The following is a 20,068-nucleotide window of genomic DNA, read 5'->3' on the forward strand; positions in this document are numbered from 1 at the left end:
TACAGATATAGTGGCACTCACACTCACTGTTTTGTAGTAAAAAACTGTGAAACCAACTAAGTGTCTCTAAATTGGAGATTGGTTAAATACATAACAACCCGTTCCAGCAGGGGAATGAGGTATAGCTGGGTCAATATAGATGGAAATGGGCAAAACTGTGAAGTAATGATATACTTCATATTTGCTTATAAAAAGAACAGATAGATACCCAGCACCTGAAAAGCATCTTACCTCAAGCCACTATCATGAAGTGAATGGATATGCACTGAAAAAGTTGCCTTTAGAACAGGGGACAAGGATGTATGTGTCACCAGTGACCTCTTTCTCAAGGTATCATCAATGACAAGGGAAACCACAAACAAAAATTAGAACAATATAAAATAAGAATTGTTTTCACAAGGATGATTATTTGAAAACTTCAAAAGAATTAATTGAAAATCCTGTTTGTAGAAATCAGTAGGCTTCATATATTCAAATTACCAATTGGAAAAAATAGGGGGAAAATGATATGACTTAAATAGTAACCAGAAAAGTTTAGTCCCAAATGCTCAAATTAGTACTAATTAAAAAAAAAAAAAGGAGCATTTTTGTGTTTTTCAGTTGAGTACAACATTTAAGACAAAGTCAAAAGCCATTTAAGACTATGAGTCTGAGTATAAAGCAAAACTTTTTAAAAACTTCTTCACAGCAGGAGAAATATTTACTAGTCCAGAGAGATGACACATTGGGACAAATATGTGTGCCTCATATACAAAGGACTCAGATAAACGAACAAGTGGAACGCAAAGTGGGTGGAGGACAGAGAACACAGAAGAGCACACATGTGCTATAACACAGGTACATGCACTTGGTGTACCCATCAGAGAAATGCCAAGGAGAGTGCCAGCAGGGATGGTCTCTCGTCTGCCAACTGGCAAAGGCCAGAGCCCCATCTGTGCTGTCAGGGAAGGTGGGAAAAGGACATTCACAGTCTGGGGAAAACCCTGGGGGGCTACCAGCAAACACAGATTCAAAATTTTAAGTGCAGTCACCTTTGACCCAGCAATTTTGCTTCTAGGAATCCATACTACAGATATGCCACAATCAAATATCACACAGCCACTAAAAAGTATGAGGCCATTCTACAGTTACATTCCTGATCAGATATTATGTGAAAAAAAGCAAAATGATGCTAGTTCTATTAAAAAAATGCAGTTTTTAGAACCAATTTTAGAGATTCACACATACAAAAAATGGGCCATGGTTGCCTCCGGAGTCAGGGACATGGGAGCTGAGAAGGGTGGGAGGAAGCAATTCCCCTGTGCTCCTGGATGGTGTCACCTCAGATTTGTTTTTCATGGTGCTAAGGACACAAAGGGAGGGTGGAGGAAGCCCAGCGGGGTTACAGGCCCTCCCAGGTCCTGGCTAGGAAAGGCTAAGTTGGTCCAGTGGTCTATACAGCTCATGAGAATTCTTTTCAAGATCTGAGATTTTTTTCCATTGATGGTACTTTGAAGTAATAGGATTAGAATGCATAATTCATAGATAGCAAACAAAAATGCACCATAAAGGACATGAATGTCTGTCTGCCAAGGGGGCCGGCAGGTCTGCCCCATAGGGCTTGCCACTTTGTCTATTCTGCTGGATAATTTAATAAAAATTAAGTCACATGGATGCATTTCGTGAACTTTATTTTTAACAAACACTTATATCAACAATACATCTGGAAGAACATCAGGTTCAAAGAAAGAGAATAGTATTTACAAAATGATTTCTGGGAAAGTGTCCACAATTAATTTTATTTTCTCAAACGCTTATATTCCAAGAGCAGCACAATGAGCCTGTTTCGCAGGGTCTTGATTTTGTTGGAATAGTGCTGTTGAAACAGACTCTTCAGCTTTTGCCTTAGCAAATCCAAAGGTGGAAGGTGATGGCAGTCTGGGATATTCAACATGGTGTGAAAAAACTCATCCCACACGTCCAGATGAGGAAGCCTGCAGAGAGAAAGTACCGGCCACGGATGCAACGCAGCCTGCTCTGGCCCTGACTGCCGCAGGTGGGTAGTGAAACAGAACTCTCACCTAAGAGCACTTGGCCATCAGGAGTGGACACATCCAATCTATCCCACATTAGAGAAATTAAAGTTCCAATTAATTGTCTCAACACACCTGGCTCCCAAAACAGGATTTAAGATAAGCAGTCTTAGCAATAACTCTTCAGTGAAAAAAAATCTATTTTAGTTTTTAAAGGAAATCTATCTGTGCTGGGTGTTGTGAGTGCATGGAACCCCAGGGGCTGGGAAGCCTAAAGCAAGAGGATCATGAGTTAGAGGGTGGTCTGGGTAACATAGTGCTACCTCTCCTCATTAAAAAAAAAAAGATCCATTTGCTTTTGGCTCCTGTGTCTACCATACTGTCAGCATCTTGTGATCTGGACACGTAGTTCTAAGGAGCCCAACTGCACATGTGCCAGGACCAGGTGGACAGGCCGTCCTACTCAGGAGAGAGCTGACTGAAGAGCTCCGGCTACTCTAGTGGTTAAAGTCATCTAGAGGAGCTACAGAGCACAGAAAGATGGCAGCAGGGCCATGCAGAGGGCTGGCTTCAGGCTTTCCTTTACACAAGTGGCCAGAGGTGGAGACCTTCTAGATGACCATCTGGTCCTTCCATTATGAGCAAGAGGAAGCATAAAACACTTGTCAGATATAATGGCTCATTATGCAGAATAAGACATAACAGTTACCAAGTTTTCTCCAGGGACTGAACCTAAGCTTCACTATGTATGGCACAGGCATTTTATAAAATTACTGCCAATTTTCTTTTTCTGCTTTGGAAGTGAGTAGGGAAGGCCAGGGGAATCGCAGTTGAAATTATTCCCAGAAGGTATATATGCACAGAAGATTCCATTTGGCTGCGCACAGAAAATGAGTTCACTTTTCTGTATGTTTTAAATATATCTCAAAAAAGTTAAGAGAAGAAAGTGTAACTGGACAAGGAACAAGCATGTAACCAATACTTCCTCCGCATTTCCTTGGCTTCTTACAGGAAAGATCTGAGGAAGGCAGGATGAGTATTATTTGCATCTCCACACACAAGAAAACAATCAAGCACAGCCCTGAGGCTCTGGGACACCTGCCTGGGCGGGATGCCTGTCACCACCCAGGAGCTCCCAGGGGTTCTGTGAGCTACTGGCTAAGTGGGAAGCCCTGTGACCACTCCCTGCCCTGGTCCAGCCTTGTGCTGTGCTCACACTGCCTAAAGGATCCCCTTCTGCCAGATGGAACCTGTTACTGCCCTAGTTATTCTCTTCCCGCTGTAGCCCGATGTCGATACCTACCTTCTGAAAAGACCTTCAGGCTTCCAGACTCCTCCCTCGTTCTTCACCCTCATGTAGGTCCCCAGCAGAATGCAGTACACTCCAAAGTAATCCACCTGGCAAGAAAGTGAGGTCCCATGACTCATGGCGATGCACACGTGATCCCATCACCATATGCTAACATAGGCAGCAAGCTAAGTCACAGGAGTTTATCTTTGAAGAATTCTGGAAGTTGATTTCTGGTGGATGAGGATTCAAGCAGCAGGAATGTTGCTTCTCAGTGAGGTGAGCAAGAGGGATTTCACTAAAATTCAATGCCAGACAGTCCTAGTGACTAAGAGACTCAGAAATTCAGGTACACCGAACAGAGACAGCACTGGAGCTGAGCTGGTTGCAGCAGTGGTGATGGTTCACCAGATGGAGGGAGAACACAGAGAAATACAACAGGGAGGTGTGCTGTGAGAAAACCTGAAATCAGAAAAGCAGCCTGCACTGAGCTGATGCGGAGGTGATGGAAAGTGCTCTGTGTTTCTCAAACAGCCACGGGGAGCTGAGGCGGGGAGCCTTGAGCCTCCAGCGGCAGTTCCCGCTGCTGAACAGGGAGAGCAGTGCCAACACTGCCACGCTCTCAGGTGAGCGCCCACCTAGGGTCTAGGCCTAGGGTCTTCCTAGCAGAACGTGAGGGAAATGGACACCAGGATTGTACCCAGGGGGATCCACATCAGAAAAGCGAAGGAGAGCTGAACTCATCTTCTCTGTGCATCTGGTGCTCACATGACCAGCTGAGGAGGGTCGGGACTCAGAACGGATGTATGTGAAGACGCCTAGGGATTAAGCCTGGGCAGGCACGTTCATGGGCGAGAGAGAGAGAGAGAGAGAGAGAGAGAGAGAGAGAGAGAGAATGTGTGTGTGGGGGGGTCTGTATGTGGGGTGTGTGTGTGTGAAGGAGGGGTGGCTCCTCTTCCTCAAGAGTAGGATTTTTGTGAGGCTCCTGAGATTCAGATCCCTTGACAGAGCTGGGCAACTGCCATGCATTAGCAAATACTACCAAACAAAGTCCCCGAGGCCCTGTTAGATCTAGGCCACTGGGCCCCTCATAGAACTCTGCGGCAGCACCCCTGGAGTGCCGGGCCTGTGCAGACAGACTCCAGCTGGGGAGAAGGGAGCTGAGAACGGCTTCAGCCAGCTTTAATCTAGGCCACTCCAACCAGCCACTCAGGAGCAACACCAAAAGTATAAGGATTTAACAATCCCAGGTGCTGCTGGCCCCCTGTGTCATAGCCCAAGAAGAAACAAACACGGGTGGGCACAGCAGTGACCACACATTCTTGTTGACTATTTTGATCACCTCAGTGGAGATGATTCCTTCTTCTTCTTCTTCTTTTTTTTTTTTAATTAAGAATCTTTTCTCTTTTTGGGGAGTTCTTGATGTGAGAGAGTTCTGATTGGTTCATGGACATACACACATATTTCTTTCTTTCTGTTTTCTTCTCATTTTTAGCATGTTTTTAATGTTATTTTTCCTTGCCTTTTGAGGATTAGGGCTTGGGGTTCGTATATTTTGGTTTTGTTTTCTTTTCATTGGTTTCTTTCTCTCTTCTGCTGACAGTCAAATTCTCTTGTTTTCTTTCTCTTCCTTCCTTAAAACCATCACCTGCTACATCTCATCTTCTTCCTATGTTCACTTTTTTGAATTATAAACACTTTGACCTTCCTATCATGTTTTCTTTTCTCTTAATTAACTGTATTTTACCAAATTTAGCACTAATTGGTTATATAACTCCTTTCCCACCATTAATGCTGTTGTAATGATTACTGCTGTGGATGACATAATTGGCACCTGTTGTTTGCTTTATTGCCAGATATAGTTCATGGCTACTTATTTGTTTGGCAATAGACCACACCATTGTTTTTTGTGGTAATTGACATTAAATGTCATAGTAGATATTTATTTTAACAGAAACAGATATCTACTTTAATGCTGTCTGTTGTTTGCATCAGTTGTTACTATTGTTTGTTTTACCCTATTCTGAGAGATGCTGGGAATCTACAAGGCACTACAAGTTCACAGGGTGGAGATTCTGCTGCTGAACTCAACTCGGCGACAAGACAGCACATCTTGCTCCATGCACATGACAAACATCAGCTATACTTTAACACAAAGAATAGAAGAAATAAAAACTCAAACTAATGATCAGGCTCCGAATAGAAATGGCTAGGGGTTGTCCTTCAGGTCCCACTACAGACATCCACTGTTATACCAAAAAAGAGAATTAACACAGAGTCTGTGGATACCACATCTACAAGGGTGTCTCAGTCTAGATAACTTGAGGACACTTTGGCAAGTAAAGACTAAGCCCTAAAAAGGCCTACATGTAAGAGTGGCAGAGAAATCCACCCCAACAGATGTAAAAAACCCAACTTAGGAATACAAGAAAAATGAAGAAAACAAGATAACATGATACATCCTAAAGTTCATAATTCACCAGCAACTTACTCCAAAAATACTGAAGTGGATGAAATATCAGATAAAGAATTCAAAAGAATGATTATAAAAATGACCAATGACTTCCAAGAGAACACAGAAAAAACAGAATGAATTAAGGAAATCAGTACAGGATATGAATGAGAAATTCAACAAAGAGAGATAATAAAAAAGAATTAAACAGAAATCTTAGAAATAAAGACATAATAAATCAAATAAACTGTCCAGCTAAAAATCTCTCTAACAGAGTAGAAAATTCTAAGGATAGACTCTTAGAGCTGGAAGACAAAGTGGCTAGTCTTGAACATTCAGATAGTGTTAAAGAAAATACATACTGACATTCAGAATAGACAACATTAAGAGACCAAATTTAAGAATCACTGGAATTGAAGAGGGTTGTGAGAATCAGGCTAATAGGATGGATAATCTTTTCAGGGAAATCATTATATTATTATTAATATAATAATTTGGAAATTATTATAACAGAAAAATTTCCAAACCTTGAGAATGAGATGGACATCCAGATATAGGAGGCATTCAGAACCCAAATAGACATGACTGAAAAAGAACCTATCCATGCCATAATATAATTAAAATGACTAACACAGAGAACAAGGATAAAATTGTAAAAGTCTCAAGAAAAAAAAAATCAGGTCACATTTAGAGGTAAGCCAATCAGAATCACTTCTAATTTTTTAACAAACTCTAAAAGCCATAAGGTCTTGGAATGATGTGGTCTAAGTTCTGAAAGAAATTAAATGTCAACAAGATTGCTAGAACCAGCAATACTATCCCTCAAAATTGAAAGGGAAATGAAAACCTTCCAAGATAAGCAGAAACTAGAAGAATTCAATACTACTAAACCGGTAATACAAATACTCCACAGAATAACCAAACCCCAGAGCTCACAATTAAACAAATCTCATTGGAAGGGTAGCTCTAAGCAAATGAGAAACAGGATCAAATTAAACATTATAAACAAATCAAAATGGCAGGAATTAATAAACATCTCTTTATAATAATATTGAATGTAAATGGTTTTAACTCTTCAATTAAAAGACATAGCTGGTCTCCCATCCAAGTACTAACCAGGCCCGACCCTGCTTAGCTTCCGAGATCAGACGAGATCGGGCGCGTTCAGGGTAGAGGATAGGAAAGGTAGCAGAATACATCAGTCACTAGTATGGCATTATGTAAAAATGTGAATGTGTAACCTATGTGATTCTGCAATCTGTATTTGGGGTAAAAATGGGAGTTCATAACACACTTGAAACTATTGTTCGAAGTATGATATGTCAAGAGCTTTGTAATGTTGTAAACAACCAATAAAAAAAAAAAGACATAGCTGGCAGAATGGATTAAAAAGCAAGACTCAATTATATGTTGTTTGGAAGAGACACACCTTATAGGCAAAGACAGGCTGAAAGTAAACAACGAAATTGATATACCATGTGCATGGAGCCTGAAAATAAATAGGAGTAGCTACTCTATATCTGACAAAGCAGACTTCAAACCAAAATTAATCAGAAGAGACAAAGAAGGTTCATATTGGTAAAGGGACAATTCAGCAAGAAGATATAACAGTAACAAATATTTATGCTCCAAATTGGGTGCAACTAATTACATAAAGAGATACTACTCAAAGCCTTAGTAAGACCCCAGTACAGTAACACTGGGTGATCTCAACACAATTCTCTCACCATTAGATAGGTCATCAAGACATAGACTCAGTATAGACTCTTAGGACCTGAAAGATTATAAATCAAATAGACTGAACAGAGATCTATAGAGTATTTCATCCAACATCAGATGAATATTTTTGACCATGGTTCATGGAACCTCCTCCAAAGTAGATCATATTTTAGGTCACAAAGCACCTCTTAGAAAATACCAAAAAAAAAAAAATAAAAATTCTTAAATAAGAATAGTGATAAAACAACAACCTGTGGAATACTATGAAGGCAGTTCTAAGAGGAAAATTTAAAACCAGCCTAATGATATATCTTAAAGCCCTTGAAAAATAAGAATGAACCAATTCCAAAATGTGTAGGAGAAAACAATTAAAATCAGAGCCAAATCAATTAACTTGAGAATTAAAAAAAAAAATTAGAAAGGATCCATGAAACAAAAACTTGGTCCTTTGAAAAGATAAACAAAATTGATAAGCCCTTAGCCAAATGAACCAAAAGAAAAAAGAGAGAGGACACAAATTCACAAAATTAAAGATAAAAAAAGAGAAATCACCACACATGTCAAGAAATCCAGTGGATCATTAGGGACTATTTTGAAAACTTCTTCTACTCCAATAAATTGTAAAACCTAGAAGAAATGGATACATTTCTAGACAAATATGATCTGCTAAAACTGAATCAAGAGAATATAGAAAACCTAAACCCGCCAATAACTTGTGATGACAAAGAGCAGTAATAAAGTCTTTCAACAAATAAAAGTCCAGGACCAGACAGATTCTCAGCTCAATTCTACCAGACCTTTAAAGAACTAATGCCAATGCTCCTCAAATTATTCTATGAAACAGAAAGGGACAGAACGTTTCCAAATTCATTCTATAAAGCCAGTATCACATTCATACCAAAATCAGATAAAGACACATCAAGGAAAGAAAAGTGCTAATCCTTCCATGGGGAGTCCGTGGCTACTCTCTGAATATACTGTAAGACCTTTGGATGGCTGAAAAGAACAGACTGAACTCTCCCCTTCCCCTGCACTCCAGGAGATGCCAGAACAGCATGTGGTCTGATATACTAGACCTGACTCCCGACCTTTCCCCTCTATCATGGGCTTCTGGAAGCCACAGTCCTCACTTGGTAACCAGGTATCTGATTTTATTAATCCAGGTTCAAAACTTTACATTTATCCTATTAAGTATTCTTTATATTTGTCATCTGTATCCTAATTTGGTGAAATTTCTGAAGCCTTTTAGGATAATAATGATCCATTTCTAACACTGTTTGAATCAGGTCCTGCACCTGAGTTTCTGTGCCACTCTCACTGTCAGAACCACCTGCCCACTTGCAAGACATGCGGCTGATTCCCCTGGGGGCAGTGGGGTGGGTCTCTCTATTAACCATGGCCATAAAGAAAACCATTTGCTCTGTTTTTATCTCCCAATCCAAGCTGGCTCCATGTGGCAGACTTTCATTCTGAAGGGTTCACAGATCATTAAATACCTTTCCTAGGGTCAAACTCAGAACATATCTGCTTTCCTTCTTGTGAATAATAAGAAAAGTGTACTCTTCAGGAACAGAGTTTCATCCCTCCCTTCCCCTGAGCCTTAAGTCTCATCTCTCCTTTACTACCTTCTCTCTCTTTGAATGCTACAGAGTCAACCCAGGACCTCATGCTTACTGGGCAAGTGCCCTACTTCTAAGCCACGTTCCTGGCCCCCATCTCTTCTTCAACTGTGTCCAAGAGACCAGTTCAAACTAACGAGATTCCAAATTCATTTTGAAAATCTGGTAGGTACAACAGAGGAAAATTTTCCAAACCTCTTACTTTAGGTCCGTACCTGGTAGTTCCATGGTTTGTTACTGAGCATCTCAGTACACTGGAAGCCAGATGTTTGACATTTTGCTGTAAAGGCAGTTCCTTTTGGAAAAAGTTTTATATCTATACTCTGACCCAGGTCAACAAGTGCCAAACCAGTAGACAAATCGCCATCTTCATCGTTCTGTTCCAAAAACCTAGATTAAATACAATTCAGGACAGGAAATGAGCACAAATGACAAAGGGCTGCTAGATGTTCAGGAAAAAACCCTGTTCAGAGGTCCACACTTGCCTGTTTCCCAGTATGAAATTGTCTGGCTTAATGTCTCCGTGAATGATCTCACAGCTGTGGACGTGTTCAATCATGTAGAGCATCCTGATAGCGAAAGAGATGACGAGAGCCTGGGGCATCACTTTTTTGGGGGTATTTTTGTAGAGGTTAATGGCATTCTAGAAACAATGCAAATGGTATCCTGAGTTGGATGAGGATTAATGAAATTTCAAGTCAAGGACTTTGCCCCTGTTTAGCACCCCAACTAAAGCTCTAACCAGAAAATATATGGGTAAGGCAAAAACCAGAAATGCACTTAAATTCATATCCATATTATAAAAACAGAACACTTACTAATAGTGTCCCATAGCTGTAGAGATCTCCTACCAAGATGCTCCCATTCTGGAATAAGTGGGCAGAATAGAATTTGATAAACATGTGGTGCACAGCTGGCTTTAGTCTCTCCATCAGCTGGGTACCAATGTAGAATTCCCAGAGGTTGGCAGACTTCTGGACCTACAAGCAAAACCAGGTATGTGTTATTTATATCCAGAGTCACATTCTGGAAAATAGTATCCTAATAAGGGACATGAGAAAGCAATGACATTATGATTTGTTCTGCAGAAAGCAATTCCAGATCCTCATAGTATTGTTGTATTTCTTAATTGCTCAATAAAAACATCACTGTCTTAAAGAAAAAAAAAAGAGGCTGAAAATCATTTCTCTACAGTTCAAAAATGTATTTGCACCATTTACCTTTAAGACACATTTCTGTTTATTTTTGGTCTCATTCACATCTCCCTGGGTAGCTTCATAGACTTGGGCGAAGGCCCCTTCTCCAACAAGGTGATTGACGTAGACCAGTGAAGAACCTGGGAAGAGATAAATGTGTCAAAATGACAAAAGGGCTCAAAATATTAAGGACTTTATCCAAATGAAGAATTTGTAAAATTTTCTTTGTACTTGAATTGCTTTCATAAATAAAAATGGCCACAGTTGCTTGGGAAATGTTTTACAGGCTCAGATGAAAGGAAGTAAATACCTGCAACAAGAGCCCCCTTACCAAGTTCAGGGCAGCCTGTGGGGGTCACTAAGGTGCGTGGGTTTGGGCACTTAGTGCCTCCCCATCAAGGTTCTCGCATTTTAAAATGAGCAGTACCTGTGCTGCCCATCTTGCAGGCAGATGACAGGAGAAATCCTCCCTGAAGTGATACATAAAGCTTTTTGAAATAAACACGTTTTACAATAGGATAAAAATAAAAAAGACATCTTGACCAGGCTCCAATAGCTGGTGCTGCTCTCCAGGCTTTGCAACGCTGCTCAAGGGTGACAAGAAGAATAGAGATGCCGGAAGGTCAGCGAAGAAAGGCAAGGGCCCAGTGAACAAATCTGGGGCAACGCTGAAAAGAAGTGGTCCGAAGGCAAAGATCAGGGCAAGCTCAACATCTAGTCTTGTCTGACAAAGCTACTTATGACAAACTCTGTAAGGACGTTCTCAACTCCGAGCTTCTAAGCACAGCTGGGGTCTTCCAGGGATAAGGACTTGTGGTTCCTTGGCCAGGGCAGCCCTTCAGGAGCTCCTCAGTAAAGGACTTTTCAAACTGGTGTCAAAGCACAGAGCTCAAGTAATTTACACCAGAAATACTGAGATGGAGATGCCCCTGTTGCTGTGCAGATGCACTAGCAGGTCCAAGCAACTGTGCATTTGGAAAAATAAAACTTTATTAAAACAAAACAAAAAAATTAAAATAAAAAGGACAAAATAAAACTATAGCAACATTTGTAATAGACAATTTAAAAAACTTAATTCAACTTTTAATTTTACATAGTTTTTGATTGATAGAAAAGTGGCCAAGAAAGCAGAGTTTCTGCATCCCCTAGCCCACATGGCTCTTATGTCACAGACAAGGAACCAACCGAGGAGTGCTGCTGCTGACTGAAATCCACACTCCCAGACTCACTAGTTTTTCTGTGTTTCAGGATACATTATATTTAGTCATTCTATCTCCATGGCTACTCCTAGCCTGTGACATGTCTCAGACTTTTCTTGTCTTTTTTTTTTTAACTGACCTTGATAGTTCCAAAGAGTACTAGTCAGATGTCCTTCAAATTGGGCTTGTTTATATTTTCCTTGTGGTTACACTGGGGTTATTGATTTTGGAGAAAAAGACCATGGTGATGTTGCATTTGATTCTTAAAAATTCTAAAAATAATCCTCCCATTCAAAATCAAATATATATTTAAAAAAAAAAAAGATCTGTGATTTCCAGTCTAGCACATAAGCAGCTTGAAAGCTGTCACTCCACTTTTATGGCAAGAAAGTAACTGGACAACTGAAATTCAACAGCTCTTCTTGAACTATTAAAAAACTGAGATCAGAGGGAAAACTGCTGCACCCAAAGTGGGGAGATGGAGAGGAAGACATAGAGATTCACAGCAGACACCACGCTGGAATTAGCAATGGGAAGGACAGTACCCCTCAGATTATCTAAGAAGATGACTCTCGGTTGTTTGGTGCACGCCTGCAATCTCAGCGACTAAGGAGGCAACTTATTGAGACCCTGTCTCAAAATAAAAAATTAAAAGGACTGGGATGTGCTCAGTGATAAAATGCCCCTGAGTTTAATCCTTAGTATAAAAAGAAAGTCTCTAGGGAACCTTAAAGGCAACAGGGAAGACAACACAGCTTAACTTCTAGCCAGATAAAGGTTACACCAAAGCCTAACTATCTCAGTTCCACTTACACAGTCCATCAGGTCTGGCCAGCAACAAAATTGACAAGGCATATTAAAAGACAAAACACAGCTTGAGGAGGCAGAGCAAGCACTGGAAATGGGCAGAGATTTCAGCATTATCAGACCAGGATAGTTTTTAAAATTGTTATGAATGTGCTAAGGATTCTAACAGAAAAAGGAGACAATTTTCAAGAACAAATAGGTCAAATAAGCAGAAAGAAGCAAAAAGAAATGCTAGAAATAAAAAACCCACTCTGTGCCAGAAACCAAGAATGTCTTTTAGTAGACTGTACACGGCCAGGGAAAGAATCAGTGAGCTCCAGGACACCCTAAGAGGAAAACTGAAATGTAAATTGAAAAGAAAAAAGTGTGAGTTTTCAAAAATTCAAGACCAACACCAAACCACAGATCCTGGAATCTTAGAGAATACCAGGCAGGACAGATAGAAAAACCTACACCTAGGCACATCACAAAGAAAATGCAGAAAATCAAAGACAAAGAAAAATTTGAAAAATGCTACAAAATAGAAATAGCTATAAAAAGAGCTTACTTCCGGAAGAACAAGGATAAGTACATCAGATTTCTCCTTAGAAACCACACAAGCAAGAGTGTGCAGTACAACATTTAAAGGGCTGAAAGAAAAACCACCAGCTAGAATGCTCTACTTCATGAAACTATCCTTCAAAAGTGAAGGATAAAGACTTTCTTACACAAAAATGGAGGGAATCTGTCACTGGTAAACGTGCACTGAAGGAAGATAATATAGGCCAGAAACTTAGACTCAAAGAGTGTTAAGTAAAATACTTGATGTTTCTTATTCTAAATTATCTAACAAAAACCCATTTGTTCAAAACAATAGTGTCCACCTAGTGGTGGCATACCAGTGGATAAGTGAAACCAATGGCAGCAATGACAGAAGAGGTGGGCAGGAGGGAGGGAATGACACTCCTGTCGCATGGTGTGGGCCCTGCTGTGAGGGGGTGACGTGCTATCGGAAAGTGGACTTGGACTGGCTCTGAGTGTATATATACTGCACACTCTGCAGAATCCACTTGCAAATGTGACAAAGATAATATTATTGATATGCTGAGAGAGGAGACGCAACAGAATATGAAATAATTCAAAGCCAAAGAAGGCAGAGAGTGGGGGAAAAAAACCCACAAAGAACAAGTGTAATGACTACAAAACTAACAAATGAAATATGAGTCCAGCTATATCAATAATCACTCAGAACACCAATGATCTTCACCCACCAATGAAAACACACACATTGAAAGTATAATGACAAATGCAGATTAACAGTTAATAAGATATTGGATGCTAACAGTTATCTCAAGAAAACAGAAATAGCTGTATTAATTCCATACAGCAGATTTCAGATCAAGGAAAATTAACAGGCATAAAAGGGGCATTACAGAATGAAAAAGGGGTTAATTCTACAACAGGACATGCTGTGTATACATCTAATGAAAAGAATGTGAAAATATATGAGGCATGCATTGATAGAAATGCAAGCAAAATGGGTGACTTCACTATTACACTTGGAGATTCCTATATCCTTCCATCAGAAATGGACCATTAAGGGGCTCAGGATGTGGCTCAACTGGTAGAGGGCTCGCCTGGCATGCGTGAGGCACTGGGTTCAATCCTCAGCACCACATAAAAATTAAAAAATAAATATATTGTGTAAAATATAAATATATTGTCCACCTAAAACTAAAAAATAAACATTAAAAAAAAAAGAAATGGACCATTAAACAGAAAATTGGATCTGAATGACATTTACAGAATATATGACATTCTCACACTGACTTGGAACATTCACCAAGACAGACCACATTGTGTGCTGTAATATACACCCTCACAAATTTAAAATAATAGAAATCATATAATGTCTGCTCTCAGACCACAGTGGAATTAAACTGGGGATCCATTAACGCAGACAGCTGGAAAGCCCCTACATCTTGGGAGATTAAACACACTTCTGAATAACACATGGATTGAAGAAGTCTCATGAAGGACTTAGAAAAGAAGAAAGAGTATATAACTAAAAATAACACATTTTAAAAAAGAATTGTTTACAAAAAAGTAAAAATAAAAATAACAAAAAGAAAAGATATAAAATTAATGATTTAAGGTTCCACCTTAGGAACTTAAGAAAAAAGAACTAATTAAATGTTAACAAAAGAAAATATTATGAAAGAAATCAATAGAGAAAAATAAGAAAACCCCCAAAATTGTGTTTTTGAGAAGATTAATAAAATTGATAAACATCAAGTCAGGTAAGCTAAGAAAAAAAAAAGACACAAATAATGAGAAATGAAAGGCTCATGGACGCTAAAGACATAATAAGAGAGTATTCAGAATATAATGTTCACAAATGAGAAAAACTTAGATGAAATGAACCAATTCCTTGAAAGACAAAATCTATCAAAGCTCATAAAGAGAACTAGATAATTGGAATAGTTCTGCATCTATTAAGGAAATTGCATTAATAACTAATAAACTTCTAAAGCCGAAAGCACCAGGTTCAGATGCACTCACTGACAGATTCTATCAAATCTGTAAGGAAGAAATTATAGAAATTCTCTACAATCTCTACCAGAAAATAATGGTAGAGTATACTTCCTCATTCATTCTATAAGGTCAGCATTTCCAGGTTACCAAAACCAGATGGAGATATTATAAGAAACACTAAAGACAAATACTTCTCATGAATGTAAAAATCTTAACAAAACATTAGCAAGTAAAATCCAACAATGTATACAGTAAGTTATATACCACGACTGTCTTAGTCTGATTTCTGCTGCTATAACAGAATATTATGAACTGGATAAATTATAAAAAAAAGAGATTTATTTGGCTCATAGTTCCAAAAGCTGACAAGTCCAAGATTGAGGGGCTAGAACTGGGGAGGATCTTCATGGTCCATCCTAAGATGGTAGGAGCATCACATGGTGAGGGTGAGGCGGGAGATGGCCTGCCAGAACCCCCAATACAACTAACCCACCCAGCAACAATGGCCTCAGTTCAATCGTAAGGGTATGCCTTCATGGCTTAATCAACTCTTAAAGATCCCACCTCTTAAACTGTGACAATGGCAATTAAATTTAAAAATGACATCTGAAGGGGACATTCAAACCATAGCAATAATCCAAGAAACAAGGATAGTTTAACATCTGAAAATCAGTTAACCTGACCCATCATACCAACAGGCTAAGAATAATCACATAATATAATCACATGATCATATTAACATATGCAGGAAAAACATTTGATAAAATCCAACATCCGTTCATAACAATTCTGAGCAAACTAGCAACAGAGAAACTTCAACTTGATAAAGAACATGTACAAAACCTATAGCCAGCATCAGACCTGATGGTGATACACTACATAGATGCAGCCCCAAGGTCAGGAATGAGGTGAGGATGTCTCTTATCATTTCTATTCAGCACTGTACTAGAATTCCCACCTAGTGCAATAAGACATTTATTTATTTAATTTTTTTTTAAAAAAAGAAAGAGTGTGAAAGTGAGAGACAGAGAGAGAATTTTTAATATTTATTTATTTATTTTAGTTTTTCGGTGGACACAACATCTTTGTTTGTATGTGGTGTTGAGGATTGAACCCGGGTCGCACGCATGCCAGGTGAGCACGCTACCGCTTGAGCCACATCCCCAGCCCAGCAATAAGACATTTAAAAAAAATAAGTATACATATTGGAAAAGGAAGAAATAAAACTATCTTTCTTTATAGATGACAGGACTATCTAAAGAATCAACAGTAACAAAATCTCCTGGAACTATTAGTGGATACAGAAAGCTTATAGGACACAAAGCATATATATAAAATACAATTACTTCCCTATGTTCCTGAAATACACAATTAGAATGAGAAATTAAAAAACAAAGAATACTTAAGTAATAATATATATTATGTAACAGATCTATATGAGAAAACCTAAACTCTGATGAAAGATCAAAGGAAATTTAATTGGAGAGATTTCCATGTACAGGGATAAGATTCAATTTTGTCAAGATGTCATCTCTTCCCAACTTGACTAAATGCAATCTCAATAAAAATCTAGAAGTTATTTTGTGAACACCAACAAACTGATTCTAAAGTTTATATGGAAAGGCAAAAGACCCAGAAAGTCAACACAATATTGAGATGGAAGAAGGAAGAAAAGGGCTGACTTCATCCCACTCTGAGACTGACCATAACCCTGTGGTGCTGGCAAGAGACAAGCAAACCCATGGGAAAGAGCTGAGTCCAGAACAGAACCACACAGACTTAGAACTGCTCTTGGGCAAAGGATCAAACATGAGAAACAGTCTCTTCAGTAAGTGGTGCCAAGCATTCAGACATGCACAAGTGACAATGAACCTAGACACAAACCTTATACCTTGCACAAAGGTTAACTCAAAATGGAGCATAGACCGAAACGGAAAAAATAAAACTATAAAACTTCTAGAAAAGAATACAGAAGACTACTGGTGCAATGAGTTTTTCAATGTAACACCAAAAGCATGACCTGTAGGGAAAAAAAAAACCTGATAAACTGGACTTCATTAATATTAAAACTTCTGTGCTTTAAAAGACACAATTTAAAAAAAAAATAGAAAGACAAACCAGACTGGGAGAAAATCTTTGCAAAACAAGTATCTAATAAAGAACTGCTATCTAAACTATTTGAGAAATTCTTGATATTTAACAATATGACAATTAAAAAATGGGCAAAATATCTGAACACATAGCTCATTAAAAGTATGCAGACAGCAAGTAAACACATGAAAAAATGTTCACTCTCACTAGTGAACATCACTGTTGTCACCCTGAAATAGTGATACTATTGCACACCTACCAGAAGGGTAAAAACAACAGCAAAAGCCGCGAAGGTGTAGCAGGGAGTTCTTGCTCACTGCTGATAAAGACACAGATGGTATGGCCACACTAGCAGAGCTTGGCACTTTCTCATATAAGCAAACACTCAGCCCTCTGTATATGAGGATCCAAATCTATAAACTTTTTTTTTTTTTTTAAAGAGAGAGAGAGAGAGAATTTTTTTAATATTTATTTTTTTAGTTTTCGGCAGACACAACATCTTTGTTTATATGCGGTGCTGAGGATTGAACCCAGGCCGCAGGCATGCCAGGCGAGCGCGCTACTGCTTGAGCCACATCCCCAGCCCCCAAATCTATAAACTTAACCAACTATAGATTGAATATGTACAAATATTTTTAAATCATTATTCCTTAAATAATAGAGCATACCAACTACTGACTCTGTACAAAGTATTGTAAGTAATCTCAAAATTATTTAAAGTATATGTTAAGTTATATGCACGGCTACCCATTTTATATGAGAAACTTGAGCATCATGGACTTTGGCACCCACTGGGTTCCTAGAGCTAGCCTGTGCAGACCTGAGGGATGAGTGTATATTCATCGAAATCCAACAATCACACTCCTTGGTATTTACTTGAATGGGTTAAAAATACGTCCATAGAAAAACCTACATACAATGTTTAAAGCAACTTTATTCATCATTGCCAAAAGTTGGAAGCAACGAGGTGGCCTTTAGTAGGTAGATGAGCTGTGGGGTACAGGGCCATCCAGATGGTGGGGACTATTCAGTGATTCAAAAAAAGGTAGCAAGCCATGAAAAGGCAAAGAGGAGCCTTAAATTCTGTTGCTAAGTGTCAGGAAATGGCCCGATGGGCTACAAACTGTAATTTCAAACACATGACATTCTAGAAAATGCCAACTGTGGAATAAAGGGCCCAGTCAGTGTCTGCCAGGGCTTCTGGGGTGCAGAGGAAGGGGAGAAGGGGAAAGCACAGGAGACTCAAGGCAGGCCAATTATTCTGAAGTGCCCTGCAGCGAGGAGATCTGCCAAGCGTTCCAAACCCCAGAACGCACAGTACAGGGAACCTCGAAGGAAATCATGGACTTTGGCCACATACCGGTACTGGCTCATCACTGTCACAATCAGCAGGCACACTTATTCAAGACGCTAACAGAGGATCTGGGTGAGGGGCAGGGAGGTAGGCATGGGGAACTCTGATGGCCCCTCAATTGTTCTGAAGGCCTACGGCGGCTCTATGTGTGAAAAGCCTTGCTCTCGCCTTATCCACAACCACCCACTTTCCCGCTCCCACTGAGCCAACCATTTTAGTTTTGAGTATTCTTCAAGAGTTTTCCAGAAATACTATCAAATGAGTATATAATACTATCCCTCTTCTTAAGAAACATGTAACACACACTCTCCATACAGAATTAGTTTCCATTCTGCCAGGTGTGGTGGTGCATGTTGTAATCCCAGCTACTTAGGAGGCTGAGGCAGGGGGATCACAAGTTTGACACTGGATTGAGCAATGTAGGGAGATGTTGTCTCAAGATAAAATAAAAAAGGCCAAAGATGTAGCTCAGTAGTAGTCCTTGCATAGCACGTGTGAGGTCCTGGGTTCAAGCACCACTACTAAAAAAAAAAATAAATAAATAACCAAGTTTCCATTTGGATGATAAAAACTTATAATAAGATGGTGGTGACAGTTGCACATGTGCTTGTTATCAACGTCGTTAGTGCCTCAGTATATTGAAAAGTGGTCAGAATGGGAAAAAAATCCTTATTTTGTTATCAATGCCTGTTTTTGACTATAAAATCTGTAAAAAATTCTTAAATAGTCTAACTGCATTTTTAAAATTTTGCAGTTCTGGAGATCAAACCCGCAGCCTCACACATGCCAGGTTAGTGCTCTGCTGCTGAGCTTCCCCAGCCTAAGCACGTGCATTACTTTGATAGAGATCTCTGAGTTAAATGTGTTCCAGTCCAACAGCACTCATGGTTCTATAGCCATGGATTAACAAAATTTCTCAATACTGTAGCTGTAACTCTTTACTGGGGCTGGGGGACAGGAGGAGAATCACACATACACATGAATCACCATCAACGTTCCATGGATGAACAAGAATTCAAAGCTATATCACCCATAAAGTTCTTACCCAATTGAAATTCAGTCTTGGGCTTGATGGACGGAAGTTTACACTGCCACTCAAAAGTATTTGGATAGGAACTCACTGGTTTAGGAAGCCCAGACAGAAGTTTGAGAATTAACTTATCATCCCACGGATTCTCAATAGTGAAGTCTTAAGGGAACAGGAATAAGAAAAGAAACATGAGTTCAGTATTCAAAGATTTTACTTAATAAATTTTAGATAAAGCAAGTGGAGACATTCATTCATTAATTAAGCTTTCAAAACTCTCATCCTTTATAGAGCATTGATTCAAGTAATAGAGAATTGTTTCCAAAAGTCAGAACTGGGAGTTGTGCAGTTGACCATCTGCCATTTTGGATTTGAAAGTTTAAATCAACATTCAGGGTGACAAAGGGATATCATCTGCATCTCACTCCGCTCACCTAAAATGCTAGGTCCTGCCTTTAGCAGTGATGGCTGCACATTTAAGGCACACATGGAGTTGGTTAGTGACCTCAAATGTGCTCAGACAGATACACTGTCTTTAACTGCTTTCCCATTTACACCCACAAAACACAATTTGCACATGAGTTGTACTTTGGTCCAAGATAGAAAACAATTTCTAAAGGGAAGATGAAGGTTTCTCTCCAACTTAGAATAATAACGTATTCTTATTAGTGGCAATTATGAAAGAACTGCTAGGGTAGAACCTAGCCTTGTCCCCTAGCCACTCCATCTCTGGTCCATATTCTCTACCAGTAGGTGAGACTGTCTGGGTGACAAGGGGTGGTAGGAGGGA

General features: G+C 39.3%; 1 pseudogene across 1 annotated transcript in view; it reads right to left on the reverse strand.

Moving 5' to 3' along the window:
• Positions 1–1,707: 1,707 nt before the first annotated feature.
• Positions 1,708–20,068, reverse strand: part of LOC144372117 (mitotic checkpoint serine/threonine-protein kinase BUB1-like) — a 46,994-nt pseudogene continuing 28,633 nt past the window's right edge. The window contains exons 16-22 of the transcript XR_013432168.1: positions 19,297–19,440; positions 10,311–10,426; positions 9,909–10,070; positions 9,576–9,733; positions 9,306–9,480; positions 3,316–3,410; positions 1,708–1,973 (exon numbers count right to left, since the gene is read on the reverse strand). The product of XR_013432168.1 is annotated as a mitotic checkpoint serine/threonine-protein kinase BUB1-like (transcript). The remainder of the gene's footprint in view (positions 1,974–3,315; positions 3,411–9,305; positions 9,481–9,575; positions 9,734–9,908; positions 10,071–10,310; positions 10,427–19,296; positions 19,441–20,068) is intronic.

This window comes from Ictidomys tridecemlineatus, chromosome Y, assembly GCF_052094955.1.
Source record: "Ictidomys tridecemlineatus isolate mIctTri1 chromosome Y, mIctTri1.hap1, whole genome shotgun sequence".
NCBI lineage: Eukaryota > Metazoa > Chordata > Mammalia > Rodentia > Sciuridae > Ictidomys > Ictidomys tridecemlineatus.